This window comes from Oncorhynchus nerka, linkage group LG20, assembly GCF_034236695.1.
Source record: "Oncorhynchus nerka isolate Pitt River linkage group LG20, Oner_Uvic_2.0, whole genome shotgun sequence".
NCBI classification, from domain to species: domain Eukaryota; kingdom Metazoa; phylum Chordata; class Actinopteri; order Salmoniformes; family Salmonidae; genus Oncorhynchus; species Oncorhynchus nerka.
In genome coordinates this window covers 7,837,151-7,863,460 of record NC_088415.1, presented here as the reverse complement: position 1 = coordinate 7,863,460, position 26,310 = coordinate 7,837,151, and the positions used below count along the sequence as shown (strand labels likewise).

Genomic DNA, 26,310 nt, shown 5'->3' with positions numbered 1-26,310 from the left:
ACTATTCATAGTAATTCATATTTATTCCAAGATGGCATAGGAGTTCAGACGTCTTTTGTCCTTGTCTTGTCGTGTCCCGTATATATATATATATTTACAACTTTTTTTCACATACCTTTTCATATACCTTTTTTTAATTTTCCATAAATTCATCTTCAAAACACTCTCCTGCAACCCGCCTCACCAATTTATATTTATAAAAAAAGTATTATTTACCTCAAATCTGTAATCCTCCAATAAGATAGCCAGAAACTAGCCAGAAGCTAGCCAGAAGCTAATCCAGAAGCTAATCCAGAAGCTAATCCAGAAGCTAATCAGAAGCTAATCAGAAGCTAGTTAGCTTCTTTACTGGCTAATCATTAGTATTCAGCTAACCACGGTTTGTGGTCATCATTTAGCTCGAAAATCTATCGCCAGTTTTGAACCCCACTAATCTACTGACGGAATGCAAGAGGTGGCTAATAACAGACCTCCTTCCTATGCTAGCTTGCTACCGATGGCCTGGCTAGCTGTCTAAATCGCCGTGACCCCCAACCAACCTCTCTACTCACTGGACCCTTTTGATCACTCGACTAAGTATGCCTCTCCTTAATGTCAATATGCCTTGTCCATTGCTGTTCTGGTTAGTGTTTATTGGCTTATTTCACTGTAGAGCCTCTAGTCCTGCTCACTATACCTTATCCAACCTATTAGTTCCACCACCCACACATGCAATGACATCTCCTGGTTTCAATGATGTTTCTAGAGACAATATCTCTCTCTTCATCACTCAATACCTAGGTTTACCTCCACTGTATTCACATCCTACCATACCTTTGTCTGTACATTATACCTTGATGCTATTTTATCGCCCCCAGAAACCTCCTTTTACTCTCTGTTCCAGACGTTCTAGACGACCAATTCTTATTGCTTTTATCTGTACCCTTATTCTACTCCTTCTCTGTTCCTCTGGCTATGTAGAGGTGAATCCAGGCCCTGCAGTGCCTAGCTCCACTCCTATTCCCCAGGCGCTCTCTTTTGACGACTTCTGTAACCGTAATAGCCTTGGTTTCATGCATGTTAACATTAGAAGCCTCCTCCCTAAGTTTGTTCTATTCACTGCTTTAGCACACTCTACCAACCCGGATGTTCTAGCTGTGTCTGAATCCTGTTTTAGGAAGACCACCAAATATTCTGAAATTTTAATCACAAACTACAATTTTCAGACAAGATAGAACTGCCAAAAGGGGCGGTGTTGCAATCTACTGCAAAGATAGCCTGCAGAGTTCTGTCCTATTATCCAGGTCTGTACCCAATCTACTGCAGAGAGAGCCTGCAGAGTTCTGTCCTACTATCCAGGTCTGTACCCAATCTACTGCAGAGAGAGCCTGCAGAGTTCTGTCCTACTATCCAGGTCTGTACCCAATCTACTGCAGAGAGAGCCTCCAGAGTTCTGTCCTACTATCCAGGTCTGTACCCAATCTACTGCAGAGAGAGCCTGCAGAGTTATGTCCTACTATCCAGGTCTGTACCCAAACAATTTGAACTTCTACTTTTAAAAATCCACCTCTCTAAAAACAAGTCTCTCACCGTAGCCGCCTGCTATAGACCACCCTCTGCCCCCAGCTGTGCTCTGGAAACCATATGTGAACTGATTGCCCCCCATCTATCTTCAGATCTCGTGCTTCTAGGTGACCTAAACTGGAACACGCTTAACACCCCAGCCATCCTACAATCTAAACTTGATGCCCTCAATCTCACACAAATTATCAATGAACCTACCAGGTACCTCCGCAAAGCCTTAAACACAGGCACCCTCATAGATATCATCCTAACCAACTTGTCCTCTAAATACACCTCTGCTGTCTTCAACCAAGATCTCAGCGATCACTGCCTAATTCCCTGCATCCGTAATGGGTCAGCGGTCAAACGACCTCCACTCATCACTGTCAAACGCTCCCTGAAACACTTCAGCGAGCAGGCCTTTCTAATCGACCTGGCCGGGGTATCCTGGCAGGATATTGATCTCATCCCGTCAGTAGAGGATGCCTGGATATATTTTTTAAATGCCTTCCTAACCATCTTAAATAAACATGCCCCATTCAAGAAATTTAGAACCAGGAACAGATATAGCCCTTGGTTCTCCCCAGAACTGTCTGCCCTTAACTAACACAAAAACATCCTATGGCGTTCTGCATTAGCATCGAACAGCCCCCGTGATATGCAGCTGTTCAGGGAAGCTAGAAACCATTATACACAGGCAGTTAGAAAAGCCAAGGCTAGCTTTTTCAAGCAGAAATTTGCTTCCTGCAACACTAACTCAAAAAAGTTCTGGGACACTGTAAAGTCCTTGGAGAATAAGAACACCTCCTCCCAGCAACCCACTGCACTGAAGATAGGAAACACTGTCACCACTGATAAATCCACCATAATTGAGAATTTCAATAAGCATTTTTCTACGGCTGGCCATGCTTTCCACCTGGCTACTCCTACCCCGGTCAACAGCACTGCACCCCCCACAGCAACTCGCCCAAGCCTTCCCCATTTCTCCTTCTCCCAAATCCGTTCAGCTGATGTTCTGAAAGAGCTGCAAAATCTGGACCCCTACAAATCATTTACATTTACATTTAAGTCATTTAGCAGACGCTCTTATCCAGAGCGACTTACAAATTGGTGCGTTCACCTTAAGACATCCAGTGGAACAGCAACTTTACAATAGTGCATCTAAATCTTTTAAGGGGGGGTGAGAAGGATTACTTTATCCTATCCTAGGTATTCCTGAAAGAGGTGGGGTTTCAGGTGTCTCCGGAAGGTGGTGATTGACTCCGCTGTCCTGGCGTCGTGAGGGAGTTTGTTCCACCATTGGGGGGCCAGAGCAGCGAACAGTTTTGACTGGGCTGCACGGGAACTGTACTTCCTCAGTGGTAGGGAGGCGAGCAGGCCAGAGGTGGATGAACGCAGTGCCCTTGTTTGGGTGTAGGGCCTGATCAGAGCCTGGAGGTACTGAGGTGCCGTTCCCCTCACAGCTCCGTAGGCAAGCACCATGGTCTTGTAGCGGATGCGAGCTTCAACTGGAAGCCAGTGGAGAGAGCGGAGGAGCGGGGTGACGTGAGAGAACTTGGGAAGGTTGAACACCAGACGGGCTGCGGCGTTCTGGATGAGTTGTAGGGGTTTAATGGCACAGGCAGGGAGCCCAGCCAACAGCGAGTTGCAGTAATCCAGACGGGAGATGACAAGTGCCTGGATTAGGACCTGCGCTGCTTCCTGTGTGAGGCAGGGTCGTACTCTGCGGATGTTGTAGAGCATGAACCTACAAGAACGGGCCACCGCCTTGATGTTAGTTGAGAACGACAGGGTGTTGTCCAGGATCACGCCAAGGTTCTTAGCGCTCTGGGAGGAGGACACAATGGCGTTGTCAACCGTGATGGCGAGATCATGGAACGGGCAGTCCTTCCCCGGGAGGAAGAGCAGCTCCGTCTTGCCGAGGTTCAGCTTGAGGTGGTGATCCGTCATCCACACTGATATGTCTGCCAGACATGCAGAGATGCGATTCGCCACCTGGTCATCAGAAGGGGGAAAGGAGAAGATTAATTGTGTGTCGTCTGCATAGCAATGATAGGAGAGACCATGTGAGGTTATGACAGAGCCAAGTGACTTGGTGTATAGCGAGAATAGGAGAGGGCCTAGAACAGAGCCGGGCTAGACAATCTGGACCCTTTCTTTCTAAAATGATCTGCCGAAATTGTTGCCACCACTATTACTAGCCTGTTCAACCTCTCTTTCCTCAACCTCAAGTCAACAAACAGATTACCGACCTTTTCGAATCTCACCATACCTTCTCTGCTATGCAATCTGGTTTCAGAGCTGGTCATGGGTGCACCTCAGCCACGCTCAAGGTCCTAAACGATATCTTAACCGCCATTGATAAGAAACATTACTGTGCAGCCGTATTCATTGATCTGGCCAAGGCTTTCGACTCTGTCAATCACCACATCCTCATCGGCAGACTCGACAGCCTTGGTTTATCAAATGATTGCCTCGCCTGGTTCACCAACTACTTCTCTGATAGAGTTCAGTGTGTCAAATCGGAGGGTCTGCTGTCCGGACCTCTGGCAGTCTCTATGGGGGTGCCACAGGGTTCAATTCTTGGACCGACTTTCTTCTCTGTATACATCAATGAGGTCGCTCTTGCTGCTGGTGAGTCTCTGATCCACCCCTATGCAGACGACACCATTCTGTATACTTCTGGCCCTTCTTTGGACACTGTGTTAACAACCCTCCAGGCAAGCTTCAATGCCATACAACTCTCCTTCCGTGGCCTCCAATTGCTCTTAAATAGAAGTAAAACTAAATGCATGCTCTTCAACCGATCGCTACCTGCACCTGCCCGCCTGTCCAACATCACTACTCTGGACGGCTCTGACTTAGAATACGTGGACAACTACAAATACTTAGGTGTCTGGTTAGACTGTAAACTCTCCTTCCAGACCCATATCAAACATCTCCAATCCAAAGTTAAATCTAGAATTGGCTTCCTATTTCGCAACAAAGCATCCTTCACTCATGCTGCCAAACATACCCTTGTAAAACTGACCATCCTACCAATCCTCGACTTTGGCGATGTCATTTACAAAATAGCCTCCAATACCCTACTCAATAAATTGGATGCAGTCTATCACAGTGCAATCCGTTTTGTCACCAAAGCCCCATATACTACCCACCATTGCGACCTGTACGCTCTCGTTGGCTGGCCCTCGCTTCATACTCGTCGCCAAACCCACTGGCTCCATGTAATTTACAAGACGCTGCTAGGTATAGTCCCCCCGTATCTCAGATCGCTGGTCACCATAGCATCTCCCACCTGTAGCACACGCTCCAGCAGGTATATCTCTCTAGTCACCCCCAAAACCAATTCTTTCTTTGGCCGCCTCTCCTTCCAGTTCTCTGCTGCCAATGACTGGAACGAACTACAAAAATCTCTGAAACTGGAAACACTTATCTCCCTCACTAGCTTTAAGCACCATCTGTCAGAGCAGCTCACAGATTACTGCACCTGTACATAGCCCACCTATAATTTAGCCCAAACAACTACCTCTTTCCCTACTGTATTTAATTAATTTATTTATTTTTGCTCCTTTGCAGCCCATTATTTTTATTTCTACTTTGCACATTCTTCCATTGCAAATCTACCATTCCAGTGTTTTACTTGCTATATTGTATTTACTTTGCCACCATGGCCTTTTTTTTGCCTTTAACTCCCTTATCTCACCTCATTTGCTCACATCGTATATAGACTTGTTTATACTGTATTATTGACTGTATGTTTGTTTTACTCTATGTGTAACTCTGTGTCGTTGTATGTGTCGAACTGCTTTGCTTTATCTTGGCCAGGTCGCAATTGTAAATGAGAACTTGTTCTCAACTTGCCTACCTGGTTAAATAAAGGTGAAATAAAAAATTAAATAAATAATGTTGGTCGTTCTCATTTGGCTCTCGAGCTTAAAAATTGTAAAAACCTCTGAAACAGCAGATTAATCAGTTTGTGTAAGTAATTGACCTACGATATGCTGGGGAACTTTGTAAAAAGGCAGAGTTGATGAGTTTCTTAGCTTTCTGAGTAAATCTTAACCTGTTCAAAAAACAATCCTTCTGAAATTACATTGCAGTGCCGTGAACCGGATTCAAACAAATCAAATCAAATCTATTTATATAGCCCTTCGTACATCAGCTGATATCTCAAAGTGCTGTACAGAAACCCAGCCTAAAACCCCAAACAGCAAGCAATGCAGGTGTAGAAGCACGGTGGCTAGGAAAAACTCCCTAGAAAGGCCAAAACCTAGGAAGAAACCTAGAGAGGAACCAGGCTATGTGGGGTGGCCAGTCCTCTTCTGGCTGTGCCGGGTGGAGATTATAACAGAACATGGCCAAGATGTCAAATGTTCATAAATGACCAGCATGGTCAAATAATAATAATCACAGTAGTTGTCGAGGGTGCAACAAGTAAACAAGACATCTCTTTTGTGATGTGATTGTGCTAGACAGAGATCTGGGTTACATTAATGAGACTGGTTTGATTCAAATAGGTGTGGGTGTTCACATCTGCAAAATATATACTTTCATGGGTGCTGTGGCTTAGTTGGTTAAAGTGCCTGTCTTGTAAACAGGAAATCCTGTGTTCAAATCTCAGCAGTACCTTTTCAAGCATTTTATTGTACACATTGGTGGAAAAGGTCAGAGGGGAGGGCACTCAGGTTTTCTCACCAATCGGATTAGAGAATTAGAGATGATGTGAGGACGATGCAATTGAGATATTCCAATGTCACGGAAAAAGGGCACTTTGTGAATGTGTAAAGCTCGACTGTTTCTTCAATTTATTCATTATCGAGACCAATATGAAAAGTGTTTAACCAGCTTGTGCACATCACTTTCACAGCCTATGTAGGCTTTACAAAGCCACCTCTGGTAGCCAGCCATGATCGTATAGTGGTTATTACTCTGCGTTGTGGCCGCAGCAACCCCGGTTCGAATCCGGGTCACGGCACTGCATTGTAATTTCAGAAGGGTTGTTTTTTGAACAGGTTAAGACTTACTCTGAAAGCTAAGAAACTCAGCAACTCTGCCTTTTGACAAAGTTCCCCAGCATATGGTAGGTTAATTACTTACACGAACTGAGTCATCTGCTGTTTCAGAGGTTTTTACCATTTTTAAGCTCTAGAGCCAAATGAGAAATGCAGTCTCCTCGAACGACCAACATTATGAAGAAATAGTGTATGATTCTGAATGTTTACTCATATCTCGCGACCCACCTATGACATGTTAATAACTGCTTTGGGTCCCAAATCATAGTTTAAGAATCCATGTCAGAGGTTCTTGAGTTTATTCATCTCGAGACCCAAATGAAAAATGTACTGTCCTCGAATGACCAATATTAGTAAAAGACATCTCTTTTGTGATGTGATTTTGCTAGACAGAGATGTGGGTTAAATTAATGAGACTGGTTTGATTCAAAAAGGTGTGGGTGTTCACATCTGCAAAATATATATATTCATGGGTGCTGTGGCTTAGTTGGTTAAAGTACCTGTCTTGTAAACAGGAGATCCTGAGTTCAAATCTCAGCAGTACCTTTTCAAGCATTTAATTGTACTCATTGGTGGAGAAGGTCAGAGGGGAGGGCACTCAGGTTTTCTCACCAATCGGTTTAGAGAATTAGAGATGAAGTGAGGAGGATGCAATTGAGATATTCCAATGTCACGGAAAAAGGGCACTTTTTGAATTTGTAAAGCTCTACTGTTTCTTCACTTTATTCATTATCGAGACCAATATGAAAAGTGTTTCGCCAGCTTGTGCACATCACTTTCACAGCCTATGTAGGCTTTACAAAGCCATGTCTTGTAGCAAGCAGTGATCGTATAGTGGTTAGTACTCTGTGTTGTGGCCGCAGCAACCCCGTTTCGAATCCGGGTCACGGCACAGCAATGTAATTTCAGAAGGGTTGTTTTTTGAACAGGTTAATACTTACTCTGAAAGCTAAGAAACTCAGCAACTCTTCCTTTTGACCAACTTCCCCAGCATATCGTAGGTTAATTACTTACACGAACTGGGTCATCTGCTGTTTCAGAGGTTTTTACCGTTTTTAAGCTCTGGAGCCAAATGAGAAATACAGTGTTCTCGAACGACCAACATTTTGAAGAAATAGTGTATGATTCTGAATGTTTACTCATATCTCGCGACCCACCTATGACATGTTAATAACTGCTTTGGGTCCCAAATCATAGTTTAAGAATCCATGTCAGAGGTTCTTGAGTTTGTTCATCTCGAGACCCAAATGAAAAATGTACTGTCCTCGAATGACCAATATTAGTAAAAGACATCTCTTTTGTGATGTGATTTTGCTAGACAGAGATGTGGGTTAAATTAATGAGACTGGTTTGATAAAAATAGGTGAGACCCAAATGAAAAATGTACTGTCCTCGAAAGACCAATATTAGTAAAAGACATCTCTTGTGTGATGTGATTTTGCTAGACAGAGATGTGGGTTAAATTAATGAGACTGGTTTGATAAAAATAGGTGTTGGTGTTCACATCTGCAAAATATATCTCTTTCATGGGTGCTGTGGCTTAGTTGGTTAAAGTTCCTGTCTAGTAAACAGGAGATCCTGAGTTCAAATCTCAGCAGTACCTTTTCAAGCATTTTATTGTACACATTGGTGGAGAAGGTCAGAGGGGAGGGCACTCAGGTTTTCTCACCAATCGGTTTAGAGAATTAGAGATGATGTGAGGAGGATGCAATTGAGATATTCCAATGTCACGGAATAAGGGCACTTTTTGAATGTGTAAAGCTCGACTGTTTCTTCACTTTATTCATTATCGAGAACAATATGAAAAGTGTTTAGCCAGCTTGTGCACATCACTTTCACAGCCTATGTAGGCTTTACAAAGACACCTCTTGTAGCCAGCCGTGATCGTATAGTGGTTAGTACTCTGCGTTGTGGCCGCAGAAACACCGGTTCGAATCCGGGTCACGGCACTGCAATGAAATTTCAGAAGGCTTGTTTTCTGAACAGGTTAAGACTTACTCTGAAAGCTTAGAAACTCAACAACTCTGAGTTTTGACAATGTTCCCCAGCATATCGCAGGTTAATTATTTACACGACCTGATTCATCTGCTGTTTCAGAGGTTTTTACCATTTCGAGAGCCAAATGAGAAATGCAGTGTCCTCGAACGACCAACATTATGAAGAAACAGTGTATGATTCTGAATGTTTACTCATATCTCGCGACCCATCTATGACATGTTAATAACTGCTTTGGGTCCCAAATCATAGTTTAAGAATCCATGTCAGAGGTTCTTGAGTTTATTCATCTCGAGACCCAAATGAAAAGTGTACTGTCCTCGATTGACCAATAATAGTAAAAGACATCTCTTTTGTGATGTGATTTTGCTAGACAGAGATGTGGGTTAAATTATTGAGATTGGTTTGATTGAAATAGGTGTTGGTTCTTCACATCTGCAAAATATATATCTTTCATGGGTGCTGTGGCTTAGTTGGTTAAATTGCCTGTCTAGTAAACAGGAGATCCTGAGTTCAAATCTCAGCAGTACCTCTTCAAGCATTTTATTGTACACATTGGTGGAGAAGGTCAGAGGAGAGGGCACTCAGGTTTTCTCACCAATCGGTTTAGAGAATTAGAGATGATGTGAGGAGGATGCAATTGAGATATTCCAAAGTCACGGAAAAAGGGCACTTTTTGAATGTGTAAAGCTCGACTGTTTCTTCACTTTATTCATTATCGAGACCAATATGAAAAGTGTTTCACCAGCTTGTGCACATCACTTTCACAGCCTATGTAGGCTTTACAAAGCCACCTCTTGTAGCCAGCCGTGATCATATAGTGGTTAGTACTCTGCGTTGTGGCTGTAGCACCCCCGGTTCGAATCCGGGTCATGGCACTGCAATGTAATTTCAGAAGTGTTGTTTTTTGAACAGGTTAAGACTTACTCTGACAGCTAAGGAACTCAGCAACTCTGCCTTTGCGTGGTGGTGACGAATAGATCCGTTTCGCCACAAGCTCCTACAAAACTGCTGTTTTTTTTCTATTGATTTTCTCAGATTTTCTTATTTAATACCTCTTTTACCCTGCTGCTACTCTCTGTTTATCATATATGAATAGTCACTTTAACTATACATTCATGTACATACTAGCTCAATTATCCTGACTAACCAGTGCCCCCGCACATTGGCTACCTCGGACTATTTGCATTGAGTCTTGTCATCCCACCGCCAACTCCTCTTTTACGCTGCTGCTACTCTCTGTTTATCATATATGAATAGTCACTTTAACTATACATTCATGTACATATTACCTCAATTAGCCCGACTAACCGGTGCCCCCTGCACATTGACTCTGTACCTGTACCACCTGTATAGAGCCTCGCTACTGTTATTTTCACTGTCATTCTACTGTTTTTTTATTTCTTTACTATTGTTTATGTAATACCTATGTTTAACTTAAAAATTGCACTGTTGGTTAGAGCCTGTAAGTAAGCATTTCACTGTAAGGTCTACACCTGTTGTATTCGGCGCACGTGACAAATACACTTTGATTTGATTTGTATATGTTCCAGTGAGGGAATAGAGCTTCTCAGGTCCACTCTGCTGTGGAGAGGTAGCTTAGCTGCTAACGCTAGACAGGACAATGTGAAAACTAACTCGTCAAAGTTTTTTCTTTCATATTCCTTAAAACTTCACTAGGGTAGGGGGCAGCATTCGGAAATTTGGATGAAAGCGTGCCCAAATTAAACTGCCTGCTACTCAGGCCCAGAAGCTAGGATATGGATATTATTAGATTAGATTTGGATAGAAAACACGCTGACGTTTCTAAAACTGTTTGAATGATGTCTGTGAGTATAACAGAACTCATATGGCAGGCGAAAACCTGAGAAAAATCCAACCAGGAAGTGGGAAATCTGATGTTTGTAGTTTTTCAAGTGATTGCCTATCCAATGTACTGTGTCTATGGGGTCATATTGCACTTCCTAAGGCTTCCACTAGATGTCAACAGTCTTTAGAACTTTGTTTCAGGCTTCTACTATGAAGGGGGAGAGAATAAGAGCTGTTTGAATCAGAGGTCTGGCTGAAAGCCATTAATTTAGTCACGCACATGGCCGTGAGCGCAAGCTCCATTCCTTTTAATTTCTAAAGACAAAGGAATTGTCTGGTTGGAATATTATTGAAGATTCATGATAAAAAACATCCTAAAGATTGATTCTATACATCGTTTGACATGTTTCTACAAACTGTAATATAACTTTTTTGACTTTTCGTCTATATGATGGACTTTATCGAACAAAACTAACATTTGTTGTCTAACATGGAGACCTGGGAGTGCCATCAGATGAAGGTCATCAACGGAAAGTGATTAATTTGAAATCTATTTCTGACTTTTTTGACACCTCTCCTTGGTAGGAAAATGGCTGTATGGTTTTCTGTGGCTAGGCGCTGACCTAACATAATCACATGGTGTTCTTTCGCCGTATAGCCTTTTTGAAATCAGACACAGCGGTTGGATTTACAAGAAGTTTATCTTTAAAATGGTGTATAATACTTGTATGTTTGAGGAATTTTAATTATGGGATTTCTGTTGTTTTGAATTTGGCGCCCTGCAATTTCACTGGCTTTTGTCGAGGTGGGACACTACTGTTCCACTTGTACCAGAGAGGTTCTTAAGAGGCCTCTTCTTGTTGTAGTGTTTTTCTATTTAAAAAAACACTTCAGTTGTATATAGTAGAAAAGTATGTTCAAGTTTGAGATTCTCCACTGAGCTTGCTCCTTGTTCCAGGACTAGGCTTAATCGTTATCCAGGAAACCACGCCGTTATGTTGACTTGAAGTCAAGTGCACATTTGAAGTGCACTGTGTCATTTAATTTATGACATGGTTGGTATTTATACAGGTACAGTATTTACTCAGCTCTCACCTACTCGATATTATGGTTGTAGGCTACATGTTACATGGATTCATTTCATTTCCCAAAATGTGCCACAGTGATTGAACCATGTTTTAAATGTGAATCATTGGTAAAAGACTATATACTGTAGCAGCCGTTCCACTATAGATAAAAAAACTATGTGGACACTTTAGTGCGTCTCGAGCTGAACGGGTTTAAGATCCTCTGGACAAGCAGATGAAACGATTAATGTTGTTTAGTTATCCAGTTATTTCAGCTCCAGGTGTAGAAAATCGAGTACACAGCCATGCAATCTCCATAGACAAACATTGGCAGTAGAATGGCTTTACTGAAAAGCTCAGTGACATTAAACGTGGCACCGTCATAGGATGCCACCTTTCCAACAAGTCAGTTCGTCAAATTTCTGCACTGCTAGTCAAGTGGTCAAGAGCTGTTATTGTGAAGTGTAAAATTCTAGCAGCAACAACAGCTCAGCTGCGAAGTGGTAGGCCACACAAGACCATAGTATGGGACTGCCGAGTGCTGAAGAAATCCTCTTATCTTCGGTTGCAACATTCACTACTGAGTTCCAATCTGCCTCTGGAAGCAACGTCAGCACACTAACTGTTCATCGGGAGCTTCATGAAATGGGTTTCCATGGCCGAAACCTACACTCAAGCCTAAGATCACCATGCCCAATGCCAAGTGTCGGATGGAGTGGTGTAAAGCTTACTGCCATTGGACTCTGGAACAGTCGAAATGCGTTCTCTGGAGTGATGAATCACCCTTCACCATCTGGCAGTCCTACGGCCAAATTTGGGTTTGGCGGATGCCTTGTGTATATGCTTTTTAACACTTCTCACAGTTAACTGTTGATTAAAATGTGTTACCTTCTCACAGTCACTGTTGATTTAAAAAGTAGTGTTACTCTAGTTTTGAAATATAGAGAGAAATAATATTAAATACAGTTTAAAATGTTGAATTACTGTTGATGGCTGCTGTACAAAGTTACTCATTCAAATACTGTAGTTTCCAGTGCTGGTGGAAAGATTCTCCCAATAACTTGTAATTACAACACTTGACCAGTAGGAGGCAGTAGAGTCATGCTTGAGTGAATATATTCTGGTGTTTCCCCAGAAGCTGTGGTGTGCTGTTTCTTTTCTTCAATTGATACAACAAATTCCATAACTTTTCTCTGGAAACAATGTTCACATACCCTTTTAACCTTACTGCTTAGAATAGCCAATTATATTTCCACCAACAATTTAATTAGTTTTGCTTCTTTTTGAAGGCCTCACTGTCAATTTGAGCATTAAACTAATGCATTCTGTGAAAAATTTAGATCAATACAGGATTTTGTTTGGTGAATAATGAACTATAAAAATGTTGAATATTCTCATACAGGTTTAGTTTACCTTGTAAGTTCACTTTAAGAGTTTGTCCTGAAAAATCAATTGTTTCAACAACATTATATTGTAATTAACGACATGTTTGATGTTTTATGTACAATATGTATTTTTGTATAAACTACACCTTATAGAAAATAGAAGAGGCATTTGAATTTCACTGAATTCAATTCTATTTCCTTTCATTTAATTCAAATTCTGTGTCGTGTTTACTACTTCAATTCAATAATTGAATTGGAATTTATTCGTCATTCTCGGCTCAATTTGGAATTTAGACCAACCCTGGTGAGAAAGGGGTTCCATCTCACAACCCATATAAATACGTAAACCTTCTTTCAAATATCTTGTATTTTCTCACAAAATCCGTATGTAGTATATGTATCAAATCAAAACAAAGTTTATTTGTCACGTGCGCCGAATACAACAGGCCTTACAGTGAAATGCTTACTTACAGGTTCTAACCAATAGTGTAAAAAAGGTATTACGTGAACAATAGGTAGGTAAAGAAATAAAACAACAGTAAAAAGACATGCTATATACAGTAGCGAGGCTTAAAAGTAGGCTACATACAGACACCGGTTAGTCAGGCTGATTGTGGTAGTATGTACATGTAGATATGGTTAAAGTGACTATGCATATATGATGAAGAGAGTAGAGAGTAGCAGAAGCGTATAAGAGGGGTTGGCGGGTGGTGGGTGGAAAACAATGCAGATAGCCTGGTTAGCCAATGTGCGGGAGCACTGGTTGGTTGGCCCAATTGAGGTAGTATGTACATGACTATCTGATAATTTATCACTCCAGTGTTAATCTGCAAAATTGTAATTATTCGCCTACCTCCTCATGCCTTTTGCACACAATGTATATAGACTGTCTTTTTTACAACAGGCCTTACTGTTGACTTGTTAATTGTTTACTCCATGTGTAACTCTGTGTTCTCTGTTCACACTGCTATGCTTTATCTTGGCCAGGTTGCAGTCGCAAATGAGAACTTGTTCTCAACTAGCCTACCTGGTTAAATAAAGCTGAAAAAAAATGTATGGTTAAAGTGACATATATGATAAACAGAGAGTTGCAGCAGCATAAAAAGAGGGGCTGGGGGGGCACACAATGCAAATAGTCTGGATAACCATTTGATTACCTGTTCAGTAGTCGTATGACTTGGCGGTAAAAACTGTTGAGAAGCCTTTTTGCCCTAGACTTGGCACTCCGGTACCTGTAGTAGTGAGAACAGTCTATGGCTGGGGTGGCTGGGGACTTTGACAATTTTTAGGGCCTTCCTCTGACAACGCCTGGTGTAGAGGTCCTGGACGGCAGGCAGCTTAGCCCCAGTGATGTACTGGGCCATACGCACTACACTCTGTAGTGCCTTGTGGTCAGAGGCCGAGCAATTGCCGTACCAGGCAGTGATGCAACCACTGCTCTCGATGTTGCAGGTGTAGAACCTTTTGAGGATCTCAGGACCCATGCAAAATCTTTTAGTTTCCTGAGGGGAATAGGCTTTGTCGTGGCCTCTTCACAACTGTCTTGGTGTGTTTGGACCATTCTAGTTTGTTGTTAATGTGGATACCAAGGAACTTAAAGCTCTCAACATGCTCAACTATAGCCCCATAGATGAGAATGGGGGCGTAGCAGAATTTAGCAGAATAGCAGAATTTATTGTAAGCTTCCGGGTTAGAGTCCCGCACCTTGAAAGTGTCAGCTCTACCCTTTAGCTCAGTGCGGATGTTGCCTGTAATCCATGGCTTCTGGTTGGGGTATGTACGTACAGTCACTGTGGGTACGACGTTCTCGATGCACTTATTGATAAAGCCAGTCACTGATGTGGTGTACTCCTCAATGCCATCGGAAAAATCCCGGAACATGTTCCAGTCTGTGATAGCAAAACAGTCCTGTAGGTTAGCATCTGCTTCATTTGACCATTTTTTTATAGACCGAGTCACTGGTGCTTCCTGCTTTAATTTATGCTTGTAAGCAGGAATCAGGAGGATAGCATTGTGGTCGGATTTACCAAATGGAGGGCGAGGGAGAGCTTTTTATGCATCTCTGTGTGTGGAGTACAGGTGATCTAGAATTTTTTTCCCTCTGGTTGCACATGTAACATGTTGATGGAAATTTGGTAGAACTGCTAAAAGTTTCCCTACATTAAAGTCTCCGGCCACTAGGAGCGCCACCTCTGGGTGAGTTTGGTTATTTCCAGCTGACTGAGTGCGGTCTTAAGGTCAGCATCTGTCTGTGGTGGTAAATAAACAGCCACAAAAGTATAGCTGAAAACTCTCTAGGCAAGTAGTGGCATGCAATTTATAACAATATACTCTACTTCAGGCGAGCAAAATCTAGAGGTTTCCTTAGATTTCGTGCACCAGCTGTTGTTTACAAATATGCACAGACCCCTGACTCCCCCCTCGTCTTACCGGAGTGTGCTGTTCTATCTTGCCGGTGCAGCGTATATCCCGCTAGCTGAATATCCATGTCGTCATTCAGTCACGATTCCGTGAAACATAGGATATTACAGTTTTTGATGTCCCGTTGGTAGGATATTCGTGATCGTACCTCGTCTAATATATTGTACAATGATTGCACGTTGGCGAGTAGTATTGATGGTAACGGTAGCTTTCCCACTCACCTTTTCTGGGTCCTGACCAGGCATCCGGCTCTTTGTCCTCTGTACCTGCGTCGCTTCCTCTTGCAAATAACGGGGATGTTGGCCCTGTCGGGTGTTTGGAGAATGTCCTGTGCATCTTGCTTGTGGAAGAAAAAATCTAATCCGAGGTCAGTGATCGCTGTCCAGAAGCTAAATTTTTGCCGTAAAATATGGTTGCAGAAACTTTATGAACAAAATAAGTTACAAATAACGTGAACAACCCCCACATAATAGCACTATTGGTTGGGCGCCCGTAAAACTGCTGCCATTTCTTCCGGCGCCATTTTATTGTAATTTATTTGATTTATGTATGTAATGAACCTGAAAGAAATCCAATACTATTTGAACCCAGGTCTGCTACATCACAGAGATGTGGATCTGTCTGTCACTGCAGCACCAGCCGGTTCACAACTCTCTATGGCATCCTCCCAGATGGCACCCTATTCCCTATTTAGTGCATTACTTTTTACCAAGGCCCTTTGCACCATATATGGAGTAGGGTGCTATTTTGGAACTCAGGCAATGCTTCTTCTCTGTGCCCCTGCGGCTGCCCCAGGGCAAAACACAGACAGAAGCTTATCCTCCAACCACTAATGAAACATGTGACCTTTATATTTTACACTGTGAGCTGCACTGAGCCAGATGGCATTAGCTGGAGAGGAGCCAGGAAGAGGGGGACTGGAGAATTAGAACCTGATTCAGTGAGATATGGAAGTAACACGTATACTGCATCTCTATGGATGATAAATGTGTGATCATTATTTGTTATGCAATATGTTTATTATGCTATCTAAATGTTGATATGTGACCTGTTGTATAAATGATTGGAGACAGGCGCAGGAATTCGTAATTGGGGGGTTTAATACTCCACCCAAAATATACAACATGTCGTGAAAAGGCACGGGGACGAAGCCCAAAACAAACACGTATACAGAAACACAGGGGTGTAACCCAAACAAAAGAGCAAGGTGCTTTTTGGTGCTTTGAATGTCTGAATCAGACCTGACTTTGAGTTGGAGGGTTCTTAAATTTATCTGTACAAATTTGTATTTCAGTTTACCTGACGCACACTCAAACTCTCAACATGATAACCACACTGCAGTTGATCGGTGGTGGAGGAGGCAGTTCATTTGAATTCCACGGCATGAACAACGGTGCCACCCTCAAGAAGATTGGAGTGGCGGTGGAAGCCTGGCAGGTCAAAGCTGTGCGGGAGGAGCTATTGGACAGGCACATTGCGACCTATGGAAATTCACACACTTTCAATGAGTTTGAGTTTGACCTCAGAGGGAGCACATCACCAAGCTGTCTCTATGGGGTAACGGCGTCGGCACACGTCTGGGTGCCATTAAGTTCACGACGAGTCAGAACCGTCAGTTCTTTGAAAAAATGACCAGCTGGCCACTGAAGACTGAGTACACAATAGATGTGGGGTCTGGAATCTGCCTGGGGCTGCAGGGCAGGTCTGGCTCGGACATCGACTGCATGGGCTTCCTCTTCATCAACACCGTCAAGTCGTCCGTGCTGACCGACATGAAGTATCCCACCCTGTCCCTCTTCAAACCCCAGGTGTGTGTAGACGGCTCAGGAAAACTCTACCGATGCTCTAACATTGAGGGGGCTGTCCACTTTAAAACATATAATCCAATATAGGGGTCGACCTTCATCAGGCATCTCATTTCTAGGACAGTCACACACACATACACACACATTAGATTATATTGTTAGCTTTCTAAAAATCAATTGATCAGTTCCTCACTGATGATTAGCTCTTAAATTGTTTTTGTCTTGTCTGAACAATTTGTATCTTTGTGTGTGTTGATTTTAGGTGACCCCAGAATATGTGAAATCCCTGTCTCACCACAACGACACCTCATTGGTTCAAGAAGAGTCCATTACATACAGCAAGACCCTGACCAAGACTTCCTCCTGGTCCGTCAGCAACAAGATAGATTCCACCTTGAATGTGTCGGTCAAAGCAGGGATCCCGGATCTAGTCGAGGTGACATCAGGGTTCAGCTTGACCGTGGGAGTGCAGCAATCCACCAGCCTGCAGAAGACAGAGACCATAACAGAATCAGATACCATCAACGTGAAGATCCCTCCAGGGACGACCATGGATGTTGAGATCACAGTGGGGAGAGCAAATATCGACCTCGACTACAGGGCCACAGTGAATGTCACCTGCATGAATGGCAGCCAGCTGGTCTTCCTATCCAACGGCATCTACACTGGTGTGACTGACACTTCAGCGAGGGTATCCACAAAGGAGACATGAGACAAGTGTCATGAATAGTGTGCACAGTAATAGAATGTGACACCATTACTAAATCTATGTGCGCCTTTTCTGTTATTATGATCTTCTTTGAGTGATTCTAATTGAACCATGTTGACTCAGCACTTTCTGTTATTATGATCTTCTTTGAGTGATTCTAATTGAACCATGTTGACTCAGCACTTTCTGCTATTATGATCTTCTTTGAGTGATTCTAATTGAACCATGTTGACTCAGCACTTTCTGCTATTATGATCTTCTTTGAGTGATTCTAATTGAACCATGTTGACTCAGCACTTTCTGTTATTATGATTTTCTTTGAGTGATTCTAATTGAACCATGTTGACTCAGCACTTTCTGTTATTATGATCTTGTTTGAGTGATTCTAATTGAACCATGTTGACTCAGCACTTTCTGTTATTATGATCTTATTTGAGTGATTCTAATTGAACCATGTTGACTCAGCACTTTCTGTTATTATGATCTTCTTTGAGTGATTCTAATTTAACCATGTTGACTCAGCACTTTCTGTTATTATTATTTTCTTTGAGTGATTCTAATTGAACCATGATGACTCAGCACTTTATTTCTGTCTCGGCAGAGGTTATAACAACAGGTGGGTCATTCCCACAATCTGGTGCCTTTTGTGTCCAATGACATGTTAACACATGTTTTGTGTGAATTATTGAACAACAATCATTACAAAATGTTTTGGTATACGGTTAGACCCCCATTTACCATTTTAAAAAATGGTATGTAACTGTAACTTAATTTGATGAATATTAAACCATTTGTCTGGTGTGTCAGTAACCTTTCGCCATATCCCCAGTTAAGTTAATTCAACTTCCATTGGATATACTATTCATAAAACTCACAAATATTTAAATTATCATTAAGTTGAGTTTGTCAGGATTTGGCCAGGGTTGTTCCGGTTTTGGTCACTAGATGCCCCCATTGTGCTTTTTGACCCTTTTGTTTTCCCTTGTTCCCAGTTATTATTTGCACCTGTGCCTCGTTTCACTTGATTCTATTTAAACCCTTAGTTTTCCTCAGTTCTTTGTTCTGTGTTTGTATGTTAGCACCCAGCCCCAGCCCCCAGCCATGCTGTGAACTTGAGGTACTCTGGTTTTGTTCTTGTTTATTTTTGATTATTCTTTTGAGGTTTGATTTTTCCCTGCTGTTCTTACCACTTTGTGGATTTTCCTTGTGTCTTGGAGGATATACGTTTTTGTCTTGGAATTAATTTTGACGTTGTGGATTTATATTTTTGCCTGTAGATCTTTTCTTTTTTCTTTATTAAATCACCGTCTCTAGTACTGCTGTGTCTGCCTCATCTTCTGGCTTCTGCCGACAATTAGTGGCTCAGTTTACTAAGTGACTGTTTCTCACACCGGAGACCCGAGTTCGTAACCGGGTCCTGAAAGAGTTCTCTTTCTTAAGAATTGTTTATCATGATTAATTTATTATTTAATATAACACTCATCCAATGTGTTTGTTAGCACACATGCAGTTACTCACACATGCAGTCACTTACATTCATGCTACTCACACATCACAACTGCTAATAACAGACTCTTATTATAATTGCTAAATACTGCACAACTTAAACCCTCCCCCTTCCCCAAAAGACATGTAAATATTGGATTAGAAATTGTGGAGAATATCAGCAGCATCTCAGTTTCAATTTATCAGCTTATTTGTTGTAATTCTACTAACTATGTGTAGATATGATTTGGATCTCTCCAAATAAAGTGAAACACAAGTTGAGCTTAGTTGGCGTCTACAGATGATCTACTCCACATTCAACTATGTATCAACTGATGAGCATGTTCAGTTCAATTACTAACACTAGTAACTCTCTGTAGATATGAATTGGGATCTAAATACAGTGAAATACTGTTTAAATTAATATGCAATAATCACTAAACAGATATGCATTGGGAACATCTAAATGAAGAAAATACTGTTTAAATTAATATGCAATAATCACTCAACACATCCAAATGTAAAACGGTTGGGATGAGTGAAATGATGTTTTGACACTGGAGCACCTGTGGGAATACACTGAACAAAAATATAAATGCAATACGTAAAATATTGGTTCTATGTTTCATGAGCTGAAATAAAGATGGAAAACAGAAGGGAAAATACCGCTCATGCTCCCAGGTGATATTTATAACAACGCATCCACATCACCTGGGAGCATGAGCAGCAGTGTTTTCCTTTCTGTTTTCCACCAGCACTTGCGGAAAGTACACCTGGATGTGCATATGTTCTTCAGCTTTTGTACTGAAATAAAATATCCCAGAAATGTTCCATATGCACAAAAAACATATTTCTCTTGAATTTTGTGCACTAGTTTGTTTACATCCCTGTCAGCGAGAATGTATCCTTTGCCAAGATAATCCATCCACCTGACAGGTGTGGCATATCAAGAAGCTGATTAAACAGTATGATCATTACACAGGTACACCTTGTGCTGGGGACAATAAAAGGCCACTCTAAAATGTGCAGTTTTGACACACAACAAAATGCCAAAGATTTCTCAAGTTTTGAGGGAGCGTGCAATTGGCATGATGACTGCAGGAATATCCACCAGAGCTGTTGCCAGAGAATGACGTGGTTTTAGAGACCATGTGTATGGGTGAGCAGTTTGCTGATGTTAACATTGTAAATAGAGTGTCCCATGGTGGTGGTGGGGTTATGGTATGTGCAGGCATAAGCTACAGACAACTAACACAATTGCATTTTATCAAGGGTAATTTGAATGCAGAGATACCGTGATGATATCCAGAGGCCCATTGTCATGCCATTCATCCGCCTCCATCACATGATGTTTCAGCATGATTATGCACTGCCTGTTGCAAGGGTCTGTACAAAATTCCTGGAAGCTGAAAATGACCCAGTTTACCCATGGCCTGTATACTCAGCAGACATGTCACCAATTGAGCATGTTTGGGATGCTCTGGGTCGACAGGCCACAATAAACAGGCGATCAACTCTATGTGGAGGAAACGTGTCACATTGCATAGATCAAATGGTGGTCACACCAGATACTGACTGGTTTTCTGATCCACGGCCGTACCATTGTTTTATGTATCTGGGACCAACACTCCCAGTCATGTGAAATCCATAGATTAGAGCCTAAGGAATTCATTTCAATTGTCTTTCCTATTGGTGATGAAAAACACATCAGAGGCATAATGCAAAAGTATTTTAATCATCAAAAAATCACAATAATGTCTATCAACATTGTTGGCCTAATGGCTACAGGCTGCGAGAGAGAGAGAGAGAGAGAGAGAGAGAGAGAGAGAGAGAGAGAGAGAGAGAGAGAGAGAGAGAGAGAGAGAGAGAGAGAGAGAGATTGCAGCACCAAGGTATCGTAGTTTAATTCAACCAACACTAAGTTATTGTATACATTGAGCCTCCACCACACACTTTTCAGGGATTGTTTCCTGAAGTGTTAAACAGAGACTTCAGTAGTATAATTGCACACGAAATGCACACACAAGGACACACGTTTTACCCAGAACACAGGGTGCAGTCACTGAAACCAGCTCCAACCTTGCTGAACCTGATAAAGGGCTACAAAAATCTCATGTTGAACATTTTGTCAAACTATGGTATCACAATACTATCAAAGTTTCAGTATACAGTAAACACTACAGTAAATGTGCCCCTGAATGTGTGTTTGCCTCCACCACAAACAAATGTTCAGTATATATACTTTTTTACCGGTACTATCGAATGTAACAAGATACTGTTGTCCTGCAACAAGAAAAACATGTTTGTCCATGTATCTTACTTGGAAGGTAAGTAACTGCCCCTTCCTCTTCATCTCTGTGACCTTTACTTGAATATCACCCACCGTTCTGTGCATAATGTTGCCAGGGAAATATTCAGTTTGACAGAATAGTGTGCAACGTTTCATTCAAAGGAAACACTACTGAACGACCAGTTGAAGAACAGTGTGATCACAGTGACCCAGAGAGCGATTGTGTATGGTGTGTGTGATTTGTGTTTTAAAATCACAACTATATGGACCCCAGCCTCAGTTTTTTTCACATTCACATGATGTCATTGAAAAGTCTACCAAGGACTCTATGAAGCAGAGTTGCCTCTTTTAGGGACTTCTCCGGTCAGTTTCCACGCAGACGTCACATTTCCTTCCTATAAGTCTGCTACACCCATGAGATATTCGGAGTGTGCAGACGTATATGGCAGGTAGCCTAGTGGTTTGAGCGTTGAACTTGTAACCGAATGGTTGCAAGTTTGAATCCCCGAGCTGACCTGAACAAGGCAGTTAACCCAGTGTTCCTAGGCCATCATTGAAAATAAGAATTTGTTTTTAAAACTGACTTGACTAGTTAAATAAAGGTACAATAAATACATACACGGGTCCCCATAATCCGGAATGTGTTTGACCTTCACATGCCTGCAGTCCTGTGAGAGACTTGCATACGCTCTCCATTAATCTCTGACTACCATACTCTGACGTTTCACATGCCGAAGACTGGGACGTCTGGAGTTGCCCTGGCTTTCCAACATTCCGAACACCCATATCTTTATCCTCCATTCATTGTTAAAGCGTCTCTGGCATATCTGAAACTAATTAGTGTCAGCATATCAGTAGTAAACAAGGAATCAACATTTAATGACCTTAATGACCTCCTGCCTTCAGCATTGACTAATACTCCATGAGTTTTTCCACATCTTGTTGTGTTACAGCCTGAAGACAAAATTCATTATTAAAGGAATTTGTTCACCCATCTACAGACAGTACCCCATAATGACAAAGGGAAAACATGTTTGTAGACATTAACAGCACATTTAATGAAAATTAAATACAGAAATATCTATTTTGCATAAGTATTCACACCCCTGCATCAATACTTTGTAGAAGCACCTTTGGCGGCAATTACAGCTGTGAGTCATTCTGGGTAAATCTTTTAGAGCTTTGCACACCTGGATTGTACAATAATTTCACATTCTTTTTAACATTCTTCAAGCTCTGTCAAGTTGATTATTGATCATTGCTAGACAGCCATTTTCCAAGTCTTGCCATAGATTGTCAAGATAATTTAAGTCTCAACTGTAACTAGGACACTCAGGAACATGCAATGTCATCCTGGTAAGCAACTCCAGTGTAGATTTGGCCTTTTGTTTTAGGTTATTGTTCTCTTGAAAGGTGAATCCATCTTCCAGTGTCTGTTGGAAAGCAGACTGAACCAGGTTTTACTCTATGATTTTGCCTGTGCTTATAGATGTATTCCGTGAATTTTTATCCTAAAAAACTCCCTAGTCCTTGCCGATGACAAACATACACATAACATGATGAAGCCACCACCATGATTGAAAATATGTCAGTGATGTGTTGTGTTGGATTTGACCCAATCATAACGCTTAGTATTCAGGACAAAAAGTTATTTTTTTGCGGTTTCATTTTAGTGCCTTGTTGCAAACATGATGCATCTTTGGTGCATGTTTTGGAATATTTGTGTTCTCTACAGGCTTCCCTCTTTTCACTCTGTCAATTATTTTTGTATTGTGGAGTAACTACAATGTTGTTGATCCATCCTCAGTTTTCTCATATCACAACCATTAAACTCTGTAACTGTTTTAAAGTCACCATTGGCCTCATTGTGAAATCTCTGAGCAGTTTCCTTCCTCTCCAGAAACTGAGGTAGGAAGGACACCTGTATCTTTGTAGTGACTGGGTGTATTGATACACCATCAAAAGCCTCATTAATAACTTCTGATTTATTTATTTTTTTACACATCTACCAATCAGTGCCCTTCTTTGAGAGACACTGGAAAACTTCCCTAGTCTTTTATGGTTGAATCTTCGCTTGAAAATCACTACTCGACCGATAATTGTTATTGTGGGATACAGAGATGGGGTAGTAAATTCAAAAAATCATGTTAACCGTTATCATTTAACACAGAATGAGTCAATACAACAATTTATGCTATTTGTTTAGCACATTTTTACTCCTGAACTTATTTAGGCTTGCCATAGTAAAGGGATTGAACACATACTGGCTCAAGACATTTCAGTTTGACATTATGGGAGATCAGTAACACCAAATCTCAATGTAATCTATTTTAAATTCAGGCTATAACATAAGAAAATGTGGAAAAAGTAAAGGGGAGTGTGAATTCTTTCTGAAGGCGCTGTACATCCGGTCAAGATGTTCTCTTCATGTTTAAAGCCAGATGTACACTAGACATTTTTGGACACGATTTATCTGTCCCAGAGAAGTTTTTTCAGATTGGAGACAAAATCCTACGTCATTGCCCTACTCGGGGCATGCGGCCGTCACCGACCATCGTTTAATGTGAGCGGGTCAAATATGCAATCTGAGGGCTACCGATCTCATCTTTGAGCAGTCCCAGAGTGATGATGAATTTATATAAACAACTGGTGGCCCATTAGCCTGTTGAATAATGATGGAAAGTTATTTGTCCTTGTATTTGCTAAGAGGTTGAAACAAGGCTTACATCATATACAGTAATTGATGAAGAAACATCTGGTTTTATGCATGGTCGACACATTAGTAATAACATCAGGTTGATCTTAGATATGATTGACTATAATGACCTTATCCTTGATGATAGTTGTCTTATGTTCGTTGATTTTTATTAAGCTTTTGACACAGCAGAAGATTAGTTTATGTTCAAAGCAATTCATTTTTGGGGTTTGGTTACTTTTTTTAATGCAGTCCACACTTTATGTAGTGGTTGTACTAGGTCTGTGAAATTTGCTCATGGGATATTGCAAAGATTTGATATTGGGCGTGACATTAGGCAGGGCAGCCCAATTAGTCATTTTTGATATTTTTTATTGGTTACTCAAGTTATAGCTGTTTATATCAAGAAAGGGACATTTTAAAGCTTTTTCAGCACTTGGCAAGGAATTTAAACGAAGTCAACTGGCTGATGATACCACCATATTTTTGAAAGACAGTAATGAGGTTTCTACAGCATTTTCCTGTATTGAAGACTTTTCCTTGGTTTCAGGTTTGAAAATGAATATCGATAAGTCAGTCTTATTTTCACTCAAGGACTGTGTTTTACAGGAAGTATATGGTATCCCAATTGAAGACCAGGTAACTTATTTTGGAGTTGATATATTTAATGATGAGTAATATATGGTGATATACAATGGGGGCAAGCGTGGACAATTCTGAACAATATTGTATCCATAAGTTTCATTTAAAACGTTACATAGAATATATCCTGTGAAACATGTTTTGGAAAGATTCAAGCTGAATATTGACTATAATTGGGATTTCTGTGGAATGGAGAAGGTGTCACGCCCTGACCATAGAGAGCCCTTGGGGTTCTCTATGGTGCAATAGGTCAGCGCGTGATGAGGGGGTGTTCTAGTCTTGAAATTCTATGTTGGGTGTGAGTAGGATCCCCAATTGGAGGCAGCTGATGATCGTTGCCTCTAATTGGGGATCATACTTAGTGTGGTCCTTTTCCCACCTATGTTCGTGGGATATTGTTTTGTTTTGGTTTAGTGCTATGTGCGCTACGAACTTCACATTAGTTTATTCTTTGTTGTTTTTTGAAGGTTCACTTTAATAAATATGTGGAACTCTACTCACGCTGCGCCTTGGTCCGCTCATTATGTATACGACGAACGTGACAGAAGGAGACAATTTTACATTTGTTTTTCTTCACCTGTATTTAAGGTAGAATTTGGGGGATTTGACATACAGAACTTAGTTACAAATAAAACAGGACAGGTTGTGGTTTTGATATAATTATTCATTTCAGAAATTCTGACATTGATAAAGTATATTTAATTCAACTACTAATACTAATAATAGGTTCATTTCATAGTCTAAAATCTAAACCTAACTTTTTCACTTTATAAATTAATTTAAACACTATGGCACTAATTTAGCTCAAATGAAAAACAAAAATGCAATTGAAACATGTTGTATTATTAATGAATGTGATTTGTTTGTTTAGGATTCCTGCCAATGTAAATAGTTTATGTATGTATGCTTGTTTGCATGTGACTATTCCTATTTTGTTTGTTGATATTTGTTTGTTTAAAAAATAAAAATAGATCAAAAGGAGTGATGACTAGTAGTATGTTTTTCTACAAATAGAATTTGATTTGATTTGACTGAGCATGGCGCTGCAGCATGACTCAGTACTGCTGGTAATGGCAGAAATAGAGAAGGTACTTACTGTTCCAGATTAAACAATGTTATCAATAGAGTTGCTGTTTGATTTTAGGGTTTGAATTTAGATCCACGAGGGACCAGAACGGTTTCAGCCATAAGATCAACAGAGATAAAACCTAGATAGTAAGTAGGCATACAAGCTCTTTCTATGGCTATTGTAATAGCTAATAGCTAATGGCTATGGTATTATATTATAATCTATTCCTATCTACTATAACAAACATGCAGTGTATATTAAATGAATATCCTATCATGAGTCAGGATATGATCCAGATGAAGACACAGGAGGCGGATGGTTCAGTTCTCAGATAATCTATTATAATACGGGGAGCAGGCAAAAGGAAGGTTGAGGACAGGC

The 26,310-nt window shown here is 41.1% G+C and overlaps 6 non-coding genes and 1 pseudogene across 6 annotated transcripts; all 7 read left to right on the top strand.

Moving 5' to 3' along the window:
- The first annotated feature begins 6,100 nt into the window (after positions 1 to 6,100).
- Positions 6,101 to 6,174, top strand: trnat-ugu (transfer RNA threonine (anticodon UGU)). The gene has a single exon. It is a non-coding gene; the product is annotated as a tRNA-Thr (tRNA).
- A 274-nt stretch (positions 6,175 to 6,448) lies between these two features.
- Positions 6,449 to 6,520, top strand: trnah-gug (transfer RNA histidin (anticodon GUG)). The gene has a single exon. It is a non-coding gene; the product is annotated as a tRNA-His (tRNA).
- A 509-nt stretch (positions 6,521 to 7,029) lies between these two features.
- Positions 7,030 to 7,103, top strand: trnat-ugu (transfer RNA threonine (anticodon UGU)). Its single transcript has one exon. It is a non-coding gene; the product is annotated as a tRNA-Thr (tRNA).
- A 983-nt stretch (positions 7,104 to 8,086) lies between these two features.
- On the top strand, positions 8,087 to 8,160 carry trnat-agu (transfer RNA threonine (anticodon AGU)). Its single transcript has one exon. It is a non-coding gene; the product is annotated as a tRNA-Thr (tRNA).
- Positions 8,161 to 8,434: 274 nt separating this feature from the next.
- trnah-gug (transfer RNA histidin (anticodon GUG)) lies at positions 8,435 to 8,506 on the top strand. The gene has a single exon. It is a non-coding gene; the product is annotated as a tRNA-His (tRNA).
- Positions 8,507 to 9,010: 504 nt separating this feature from the next.
- On the top strand, positions 9,011 to 9,084 carry trnat-agu (transfer RNA threonine (anticodon AGU)). Its single transcript has one exon. It is a non-coding gene; the product is annotated as a tRNA-Thr (tRNA).
- Positions 9,085 to 16,510: 7,426 nt separating this feature from the next.
- On the top strand, positions 16,511 to 17,871 carry LOC135563142 (aerolysin-like protein; annotated as a pseudogene).
- Positions 17,872 to 26,310: the final 8,439 nt, after the last annotated feature.